The sequence below is a fragment of the Pelophylax lessonae genome (assembly GCF_965119305.1).
Source record: "Pelophylax lessonae genome assembly, chromosome: 6".
Lineage (NCBI taxonomy): Eukaryota > Metazoa > Chordata > Amphibia > Anura > Ranidae > Pelophylax > Pelophylax lessonae.
Window position 1 is genome coordinate 30371910 of NC_138773.1, and position 11788 is coordinate 30383697.

Below are 11788 nucleotides of genomic sequence, written 5' to 3' on the forward strand. Positions count from 1 at the left end.
ATGTCCGTTTTTCATCCGTCAATGGATGGATGAAAAACGGACAAACGGACAGCATGTGTGAAAGGGGCCTAAGGCTGAATGAAAAACAGATAACTGACGAAAGACAGATGAAAAACGGATAACAACTGACGAAAAACGGATGACAACTGATGAAAAACTGATGAAAAACGGATGAAAAACGGATGAAAATGGATGGAAAACTTATACATTTTGACGTGACTGAACTCATGAACTGAACGGACCGTATGTGTGAAAGGGGCCTTAAGCGGCCTCCTTTGCCGCATTTCACCACTTCTGGCTTGATCACAAGGATACGGGAAGTCTTCTCCTTTAGGATTGTGCTATATATTTGTGAATTGAGCCTAAAATACTTATCTCAGAGCTTGTTCAGACCAAAACTAAGGCTAGGTTCACATGTGAGCTCCTTCAAGCTTATTTTTGTAGCACTGCCCCCGTAGGAACTGCTGAATATGAAGATCTCTGGGTTTCCCTCTGATTATCCTGCAGCCAGATGAATATTGTTACAGTTAGGTGCACACCCATCCACTCGTTATCCAATGATCAGTCCAGGGGATTTGGTTTTTGTATTTAATCCCTTATATAAGGGATTAGTTCTCTAACTTGAACTATGCACAAAAGAGGACAACTCTCACTTGGCCTCACTTAATTAAACTGGGTAGCAGACCCAGAGGCGCAACTAGAACATTCAGGGCCCCCGTGCAAGAATCCACGAAGGGCCCCCCCTGGATCCCTAGCCAGGGCCCTTCCCTTCAAGCCTGGGGCTCTTCCCACTGATCCTGGTGTCCTTTACTCTCGTTGCGCGGGCCTCTTTATTACGGTCCCGCAGTGGGACCCTTTCACAAGTTCTGCAGTGGGCCCCCTTCCTGCCATATTGAGGCCTCCCCACGGTGGTGGAATGCCAGGGCCCCGGTCGCAAGTGTGACCTTTGCGATCCTGGAAGTTCACCCACTGGTGTCAGTAGTTTTTATTTTTTGGTATTTTAATTGTATTATTTTTTATAATTTTATTTGATTTTTTTTACAATGTCACTGACTATGACTCTGTCCATTCAGAAAAGGAAGGAGGTGGTAAATGACATATTTACCGACCCCTTCCTGATTCTCTATTGTGATACATCCCCTGCAGCAACCAGCAGGAGAGGGAAGGGAGGAAGCCCACAGCACAGTGGAGGGGGGACCAGGGGAGCACACAGGGGCCCAGAGACAGCAGAACACAAGTGAACTGGATAGGAGGAGTGGCGGGGGCAGAATACAGAGGAACCAATCTCCTCCATTTTCCTCCTGCAGCTACAGGAGGAAAAAGGAGGACAGTGATTTCTCTACATGCTGCCCCCGCCGCCCCTCCTATCCAGGTGTACAGGGAAGCTGCACAGGCCCCCTGGAGCATGGGGCCCGGTAGCAATTGCAACCCCTGTAGTTACGCCCCTGAGCAGACCCTCTGCCGAACCATACAGGATTTGTATGGAAGAAAAGTCCTTTGCACACTCTGGCAGCAGACCCAATGAACATTGACTCTTCAGGACACTACTCAGTATCCTCTTTAGCTAGCACCCGGCCACTGACTTCACTAGCACGAAGGGATGGCCCTCACCGAACAGGCTCCTAGACGTAGATCTGCACTCTCAGCAACCCGAATCAGATCCTTTCCAGGTATATCCCCCTTTTCAGTCAGTTGTGCCGGACATCAGGGTTGCAGCTTCTGTAACTCCGGCCCTCAGGTCGACCACCTGAGACCACAGGGCAGCCCCCTTCCTCCGGGACCCCGCTCTCCAGCCGAAGACTATCTGCACACGTACTTTCTTGGTATAATTACTGTCACTCAGCATGCCTTGAGCGTTGAGCCACTTTCCTCTGACAATGGCCAGGGCTGTATCTACTTCCATGCTCCCATTTGTCAGGTTTCCATTCACTGTACAATATGCCCCGTCCTATGGGACCAGCGTAAAACTGACAGACAACATGAGCAGCATCTGATCACACTGAGAAGATCCTATCAATGGATCACTGCTCTCTGTTAGGCAGAGAGTACTTACATTTACCTGACTGTTCCCCTGGTAAGCAGAGAAACCCAAAAACAATGCACTCTCTAGCACCTACCTAGAAGGGTACTACATCTTTATTCAAGTTTGTATATTGAGGCTTGAGCGGGTTTTAGCCAACGGAAAGCAAGTTATTAGGATAAGGTGAGGCAAGAAATCACACAAAATCAGTGTTTTTTGGTGTCTTTCAGGCGCTATCATTAATGTCTTTAGGGGCCAAAAATGTGCAAATCTGCCCCAAAGAAGCTCATGAGCAAAAAGAGGTGGAATACCAAACTATCACAAGTGTCTAAATAAATTTATTGCTGACTATTACACTAACAGTAGGTAGACAAGTGGTAGCCAAAGTGTTAGCCAAGTGGCCCCCCTCATCAAGGCTTGGGGTAGGCATCTAAAGCTCCTATATAGACTATACAACCCCCTAGGAAAGAATCTCCCGTAGAAGAAATATAATAATGGCCCCAAGGCAAATAGGTAAAGAAGTAGTCATCTAAACCTCTTTGTCTTTGTTCCACTACACTTATCTGTTTTGATGAATATCCCTTGTTGTATTGTAGGCCATCTGCCATCTGTAGATAAATATGTCAATTAGGATTCCAGACAATCCAGCTAATAAATTATATGATTTGATGCAGATTGAACCATTCTCGTTTTCTGCAATATAAGTTTCAGGTCTGGTTGCCCACAGCAGTAAACTTCAGCTGTACTCCCAAGATATTCTTCTGTCTATCTTTGGAATGGTGTCCCTCCAGCTGGATAGAACTCCTGGCCTGACCTCCACCAGGAACTGGGCATGCAATACTTTGTTTGGGTCTGTACTTTGGAAGTGTCCAACAATTCCAACCACACCAGCAGAAGCTCTAGTGAAGACCAGGAACTTCCAGAGGCTGCATCCTGGTGACAGCCTATGACCATCCTGCTGGTGCATTTGAAAAGTTGGCCTTGACCATGCTAACTAACCTGCAGGAATCCCACCATCTAGGGATCTGTGCATCTAGGCACATCGCCCATCTGGGATCATTACACATTCCTTGCAATTTTGCTAAAAAAAATATTGCACTTATAAGATAATGCCTTTACGTTTTCCAGGTCTACCCTCCTTAGCTCATCCCAATCATGTCTTTTTTATAATTTGCCTTTTGTCGTATGCCCTGGTAAAACCTCAAAAAGCTATTTTCACTTCCTCTTTGGTTTGCCTGTGGTAAATATTGCCTGTATACAGAAACCTAGGATGAGATGTTTCCGCAATCTGAAAATAATCAGTGTCGGTTTACTTTTCATAATGCCGTTCTATACCCTACCATACCCTGAAAAGTCAAACTATATCTTTGGGGTCTAATCACTATGCGTACAATGTGTGTACACAGGTTAGCTATTCTGGTTGTAATTCACCTCTGTGATGACTTTGTGTGGGTTGTCATAAATATTGCAGCCTACTGATAAAAAAGGCAGTGCGTGAAAATGCATGACTGTTGATAATGAATGTAAAAAAGCATGAAATCATGCACAGAATAGTCCAGCATACAGTCACTGCTACACTTACCTTATGTCATAATGTAGGGTCCTCTTTAGAAGTAACTCCATGTGTGTTATGCCATAACGCCCAAGAACATAAACCCCTCAACTATGTGCATTATACAGTATAAGCCTGCCGCTCCCATTCCTGTACATAAATAGATAACTTACTTGTGTTGGGTCCTGACTGTGCAAGTATCAAAGTTCAGTTTCTGAGAGTTATTGAGGGACAGCCTACCTGTTTATTCCTTTTTTTTACTGCATGCTAAACAGATCCAGAGAAGAAGAGAAACAGGCAATAATGCTGTACATAGGGCCAGACCTGTCTCATACCTCAAAAAAGCAGCTACCCTCTGTGATCCAGACCCAATCCAGCCACAGGGCTTTTTTTCAGCGGGAACGCGGGGAAACGCCTTTCCGGCACCTCCAGCACTGAAAGTATTTAATGGCAAGGGGTGCTGGAGAATCTATGATGCTGGCTGCTGGGGAATCTATTGTAACTGGTGTGGATCTATTGTTGCTAGGGGACATTTTATGGTGCTGAGGGGTCAGTTGTTGCTGGGAGGGATCTACTGTTGAGGGAGAGGCTTATTGTTACTTGCTGCTGGAAGATCTGTTGTTGCTGCTGGGGTTTATTGCTGCTGAGGTGGTATTTTCTAACAGGGGTCCCATTGTTGCTGGGGGAGGGGGGGTTATAATGTTGTGTGAGGGATCTATAATTGCGTGGGATATATTTTTGCTGGGGTGGGGTCTTTTGTTGCTAGGGGGATATATTGTTTCTGGGGTGGGGTCTATTGTTGCTGGGGGGATCTAGTGTGGCTGGGATGGGGTCTATTATTGCTGGCTGCAGGGGATCTATTTTACTGATTTTCTCTGTTATCATTAACAAATTGCATAGAAATTACTTAACACCACAGAATAATACTTGGTTCTGTATTCTCTAAGAGGGGTTGTATTGGGAGGTGGGTAGGGGGTGGAACCAAGGCGCAGTACTCGAAGGTGTAGGGGGCGGGAGACAAGGGGTGACATAAAAGGGGGGAGTTCCTGCACCTATTGTCTGAGAAAAAAAGCCCTGTCCAGCCATATTGTTTTTTGAGGCTTGGGTGGAATAATCTCCGGACCAAATTCTAAAGGAATCTGTAGACATTTGTGAATGGTAACCCAATTAAACCTTTTATGGTCATAGAGTGTTTGTAGGCCTTCTTTGAGATCTCTTGCTGAGCCTTTGGAGGGGCTTTTGAAAATAGATTTTTCCTGGCCAATAGCTATTGGATTTTCCTTATATAGGCACCAGCATTGGGATTGTTAGCAAACTGCTTCTCCTTTCCACTCCGAAGGAGCAAGCATGTCACATAAATGCAATTGCATGTGCTGGTGGATTCATTAGAACCTTTTTGCTTATTCTGCAAACAGTACACTACTTAATGTATCAAGGTGTGCTTAAAGAAGAATTCCAGGTATGGATATTTTATACATAGTGTGACAGTGAATGACCCTGTCACTGTGAGGGAAATGTGACGCAGGATTCACATCTAGGGTAAATGCGATGTTCCAGCATAATGTTTCTGAGTACAGAAACCTGTGTTTTTGGCTTTCTCCATATTCTGTAGTTCTGGATCAGAACTTTCACTCCTGTGTCCAGACAGATGTTTACCATGTGCCTGCAATCTGTGTTAGTACACAGGGGTGCAGGGTCGTTATATACTCAGGTCTGAGGATAGCTCAGGGCTTCCAGATTGGAGATAGCTCCCAGTATGGGAGATGGGAGGTCTCACCCAGGGGCCGGGGGTCTCAGCCTGAAGCCAAGAAACAGAGGGTCTCATTGAGGAGTCAGGGGGCCGCAGCCAGAATCCAAGAGAAAGAGGGTCTCATTGGGGGGAGGGGGGGGGTGTAAGAGGTGCCCAGCCTGAAAAAGGGGGGTCTTGTTCCAGGAGTCAGGTTGGCTCCTATAGGGGTGTCAGAAGAACCCCTATTCATAGGCCAGAGTTGAACAGTGCAGCAGGGTGCTGCTATTAAAGGCTAGAGAGCCAAGTATCCAGGAGAGCTGGACAACACAGTCAGAGGGACTGATAAGACGTGCAACGTGGTACTGCAGTTGAAGCTACGTGAGCCTTTGAGCCAGGTGGCTCTGCATTTTCCAGTGTTTGTATTCTGCTGAAGCTGCAGAAGATCCCCTGCATGAGAAACTTTATGTTGGACTGTTTTGCTTTCTGCTGTTTTAATAAAAGTGTGATACCAGGCCCAGGGCCGGTGCTACCACTAGGCACTGCACTAGGGTGCACTGCTGCCCTGGGGCGCAGCCACAGCAACAGCCACTGATTTACAAAGAACTAGGGGGAAAGGCGCCTCTAAGTTCAGACTGTATAAGTCTTTAATTAAAAAAGGATGTCAAATGGCAATTCACATAACAAGGTAGATAATAGGCTCATCAGAAAGGAGTCCAGGATGCCGTGCAGGATTACCCGCCGAAGAGCTACCAGGGGCCACGCTGCAGAATGTTTAGGAAAGTTGGTAAGACAACTCCAAGAAAGGCCGTCAGCATCAGCAAGATAACATCACTGGAGTTAGAGCGAATTATTTCAGGGAATGCGTCGTGCCGTCTATAGGCAGGCACACTCTTTAATCAGGCTGAAGATACAGAGAAGAAGAGCCTCTATATATTGGGAACAGCCCACTGACGCTGACATTTATCAGTAGTTGGACTGGAAATCATATGCTTTTTAATGTAATGTTATCACCATGGTAATATTCTTGAAGTTTTTTTTGTTGGGGGGGGGGGGGGCGCAGCAAGTAGAGGGCTTGCCTAAGGTGCAAAATAGTCTAGCACCAACCCTGGCCAGGCCCTTAAATAGTTCCTGTCTGCCATGTATTTACTGTAAAAATGCATCTACCATAAAAGCTAACTACCATGTTACAATAATTACCAAGGTAACTATTGGACCAAGGTAACTATTCATATAGCATACCTGGTCAATGCTCCTGGAAGCTGGAAATCACTGAAGTATTGTATGCTCCAGTCTCCTGAAGATGCTTATTGGTAGTGAAACATGTTGGGTGGGGCTTAGTTGGTGACATTGTCACGCTTGCTGTGTCTCGATGGTGTGGTGTTCTCATCTTGTGTAATCTGTCTCCCTGGCTGTGTCAGTGCTTTTATATTGTGGATTTCCACAATAAAAGAACCTGCTGGGCGGTGTAACACTATGCTGGCTCCCTTTGGTTCTTTTTGGAGGATGAGTATGCTGCATGTGTACAACTATTAACCCTTTTGGGTCTGGCTGGAGGTCTGGAGGATCACATTGATACAAGCAAGGGCTCCTTAACTCCTTTACGACCGCCCGCTGCAGATGTACTGTGGCAGGCAGCCGCTCTTGGGCGAATCGCCGTACATGTATGCGTGGCGTCATATGCTTGCGCGTCACGACTTTGTCAGTAGGGGTTGACAGGGGTGGACTGACAAAGTCGTGACGCGCAAGCGTATGACGCCACGCGTATAGAGGACGGAGACTCCGACGGACGAGCAGCGGTCTTACAGCACGGCTCCTCACCTTGCATTGTATTGCCTGTACGGTCCACACAAGCCCGATTGTGAGTGATATACTTTTTACGTTTGAATAAAGGTTTTTTTTGCAGTGAGCACTTAGATCTCTTGCAATTGTTTTCATGTCCCCCCAGTGGTGCTGAGCCCGAGACATTTACAGCCCAGCAAGTGGCATCCAGTGATGCGGATTATTATTATTGTTTCTTATATACTTATTTGAGGTGAGAGGCCATCTTGTGGCTAAATGGTGGTGGTGTCTTTGAGCACATTGTGAATTGATACACCTATCAAGCACTTTACTACTAAGTTTACACTTGGGACTTTCCTGGATTGGACTTGAATATTTATATTTTTTATGCACTTTATAGAATATATTTTTTTTTCTACACTTGTGGATAGTGTGAGACATCTATATATATTAATTTTATGAAGCACTTGGTCACTTTATTGTTTATCAAGCACTTTACATTGGTATTTTTATATAGCGCTGTACTTTTACATTTTATACATATAGCAGAATGTGAATAATATTGTTGTTTTTTTTTTCAAAATTGTCGCTCTTGTTTATAGCGCAAAAAAATAAAAATCGCACAGGTGATCAAATACCACCAAAAGAAAGCTCTTTTTGTGGGGGGGGGGAAAAATGGATGTAAATTTTATGTTGGGTACAGCATCGCAGGACCGCGCAATTGTCCATTAAAGTAACGCAGTGCCGAATCGCAAAACATGGCCTGGTCAGGAAGGGGGTAAAATCTTCCGGTCTTAAAGTGAATAAAAATATGCTCATTGAGAATTTTTTTGTCAAAGACATGTAGCTAAATACATTTTGGCCTAAATATATGACAAAAATTGAATACATTGGATATTTTTTAACAGTCAAATTAGAAAATGTAAATTTTTCGCAAAATATTTGCTCTTTTTTTATTAATTTCGCAAAAAATAAAAATTGCACAGGTGATCAAATACCACCAAAAGAAAGCTCTGTTTGTGGGAAAAAAAGGACGTACATTTTGTTTGGGTACAGCATTGCATGACCGCGCAATTGTTAGTTAAAGTCACGCAGTGCTCCTTGAATTGTGAAGATTCACTTTCACTAAGGACATTATATATATATATATATATATATATATATATATATATATATATATATTTTTTTTTTTTTTTTTTTGAGCACAAAAAGTCACTGTTTACTTTGGACTGTTCATTTATCTGATTTTACTGCTGATTGTGATTTATCTACTTCTCCATTTTATTATTTTACCACCAGTCACTTATGCACTTTATGACACTATTTTATTATTTATTGGAAATTTGATGATCCACGTATATATATATATTTATTGGTAATTTATGATATACTTTCTGTACTATTTACTCACATTTTGAGAATTGGAATGGATATTGCTATCCATTAATTTGCATCACAGCAAGCGCTGTATTTGGTCCTAACAGACCATTCACATATAAAGTCACACAGTGCCAAGTTAAAAAAAGTGGTCATTGAGCAGCAAAATCTTCCGGTCTTAAAGTGGTTAAGGGGGGTAAAAATCTTCCAGAGCTGAAGTGGTTAATGTTACTTTTGTTCACAATGGAAAAATATCTAAATAGAGTATCCTAACATTAAGAATAACCCAGACAGGGAAAAAACCAGACCCACATAAATGCAAGCAGGGCGGCTGATGGGGGGGGGGGGGGGGGACCACCAGTCCTCCTGTAGGGGGCGCAGGCACACGCGGAATCGAGCGGAGGGGCAATTACAGAATCAAGACCTGTGCGGCTCTCTGCAGCAGCTGAAAGCCAGTTTCTCCCACTCCTTCCAGCTTTCAGCCACTGCAGGGAGAGACACAGACACAGGGCATCATTCCTGTAATTGCTTCTCCAACACCGATCCCCCCTCCCTGTTCTGCGTGCTTCTGATCCCCCCTCTCCCCGTGTTACCCTTTTTCACTGTGCCCCCCCGCAGCACTGCAGGCTTTCCTGTCCTAATAAAACAAATATTTAGTTGTAAAAAAAAAAATAATAATAACAATTAAACATTGTAATAAATTAATTTTAAAAAATTGGAAAATAAAATAATTGTAAACATTTTTAAAATAAATTTTACGTTTTTTTTTTTTTAATGTAAAAAACAATTAAAAAGGGCAAATTCAGAGAGGTTCTCTTTTATGTTTGTTTCCAATAATAATGATTTTAGTGTATTTTTAGTGAAAATATTGTCTTGATATATTCGGGGGCAGCCTGCCGGGTAGGCTGTACGGGCCCCGTGATTTCTAACAGCAGCCCTGAATATCCAAACTCACAATAAAGGAAGAAAAACACACAACATGGAAAAACACAGGAACAACAATGGACCGACCGGACGCCAGAAATTATTCCACACAGGAGGAATGCAATCAGCAATCGCCGTGTCCTATCAAGAGTGAGGTAAATGTGGAATACCCCTGTGACCCCTGGGAGCTCAAGCTGGGGAGGCTGGTGACTGAAAAAACGGAAGTATGGTGAACCATAAAGGTATGGAGAACCCCCTGGTGTTGCACTACGGCATAGCCTAATGTCAATGGATGTATTGGCTCTATAATAATCCCGGTGGTAAGCAGTTCTACAGGTGTGTCCAATGGAAAATTCCCCCTATTGGATAGATGGAGATGTTTGGGAAACTGAGTTCATACTGAGGTACTATGTATATTTTCCACATCATCCAGGATTAACCAACAATTGTGAAGTTGTACACGGGTGTAAGAGCAATCATGAGATAGTCCTGATAGAGATGACACCATAAGTAAAATGTGGCCACCACGGAAGTGATACAGCGTGTATTGCTGATCGGCACATGTATGGCACTGCTGCATATAGCGAGTGCTGAGCATACATTTGGAATCCAAAGGTACTTTACCCTCCCAGATGGAAAAAAGGGGGGGATTTTGGGACTTTAAATGAGGCGCACAGTGGCACTTTCCGTGTGTCTCCATCCCTGTTCAATAGCATAAAAAAGAGAGAGGTTGGGACTTTAAATGAAAGACATGGGAGGCTGGCAGGGAAATTGTAAACAACATTTAGCATCTGGAGTATGCTGTCCAGTTCTGGGCACCGGTCCTCAGGAAGGATGTGCTGGAACTGGAGAGAATCCAGAGAAGGGCAACAAAAATAATTAGGGGAATGGAGGACATCAGCTATGAGGAAAGACTACAAGCACTGAACTTATTCTCTCTGGAGAAGAGACGATTGAGGGGGGATATGATATCAATGTACAAATACTGTACTGGTGACCCTAGCATAAGGAACAAACTTTTTAGAGAAAGGGAATACAATAAGACACGTGGCCACTCATTAAAACTAGAGGAAAGGCGGATTAACCTTAAAATACGTAAGGGGTTCTTTACTGTCAGAGCAGTAAGGATGTGGAATAATCTTCCACAAACAGTCATATCAGCAGGGAGCATCGATAGTTTCAAAAATCGATTAGATGGGCACCTTAAAGACCACAACATACAGGGGTATACAATGTACAACATACAGGGGTATACAATGTACAACATACAGGGGTATACAATGTACAACATACAGGGGGGAATACAATGTACAACATATAGGGGGTATACAATGTACAACATACAGGGGGTATACAATGTACAACATAAAGGGGTATACAATGTACAACATACAGGAGTATACAATGTACAACATACAGGGGTATACAATGTACAACATACAGGGGTATACAATGTACAACATACAGGGGTATACAATGTACAACATACAGGGGGTATACAATGTACAACATACAGGGGGGAATACAATGTACAACATATAGGGGGTATACAATGTACAACATACAGGGGTATACAATGTACGGTTAACAGCAAACACACACACATCATAGGTTGAACTGGATGGACTGATGTCTTTTTTCAACCTCACAAACTATGTAACTAGGTATTTATTGGTACATACATATGCATACACATGGCAGATAAAAATGTATTCATAACGATGGTAAAAAAAAATTAATAGGTAATCCCCAAATACAATTGCATAATAACCAACAGAGATGATTCCACAGAGTAATGCAATAATGAGATGTGTGCATGGCATCAAAAGGAGTACAAATCACAGACGTTGTAGTAATGTAGTATGTAACAAACACCGTAGCCTCAACGCGTTTCGTGGACCCAAATCGCCACTTCATCAGGAGCAGATACGTGTTAAAAATCTATGAAAAACAGATGGGGAATGTAGGCACAATGAGGATAAATGCAATAAAAAGGAGAAAACAATAAGGAAGGAAGAAATGGGATATGAAGCCCACAAAAAAAAACTACCAAACTTACATGGGCAGCTCACATATATTGGCAAAGAGTCTGGAGAAGGCCCTAAATGTCTCCCACGGGAGCTGAGGGCTCACAGGCAGGCGAGCAGGGTGGAACACGCCGCACACATGATGCGTGTGGCACAGGTAAGTAGAGTAGAGAACCATAAGTGTGGCCACCGTATACAGATGTCTGTGAAAAGAATTATATAATGTATATTGTATATATATATTGTAAGGGATTAGCTCGGTGGCGGGTGTGGATGACCCCTTGGGGGGTGCGTTTTCCCAGAGAGGTAGCCGACAAGTGCTTGCAAACAAACAGTGTGGTTTATTAAATGGTGTTTTCTTCACCAGGCTGTATGCAGCA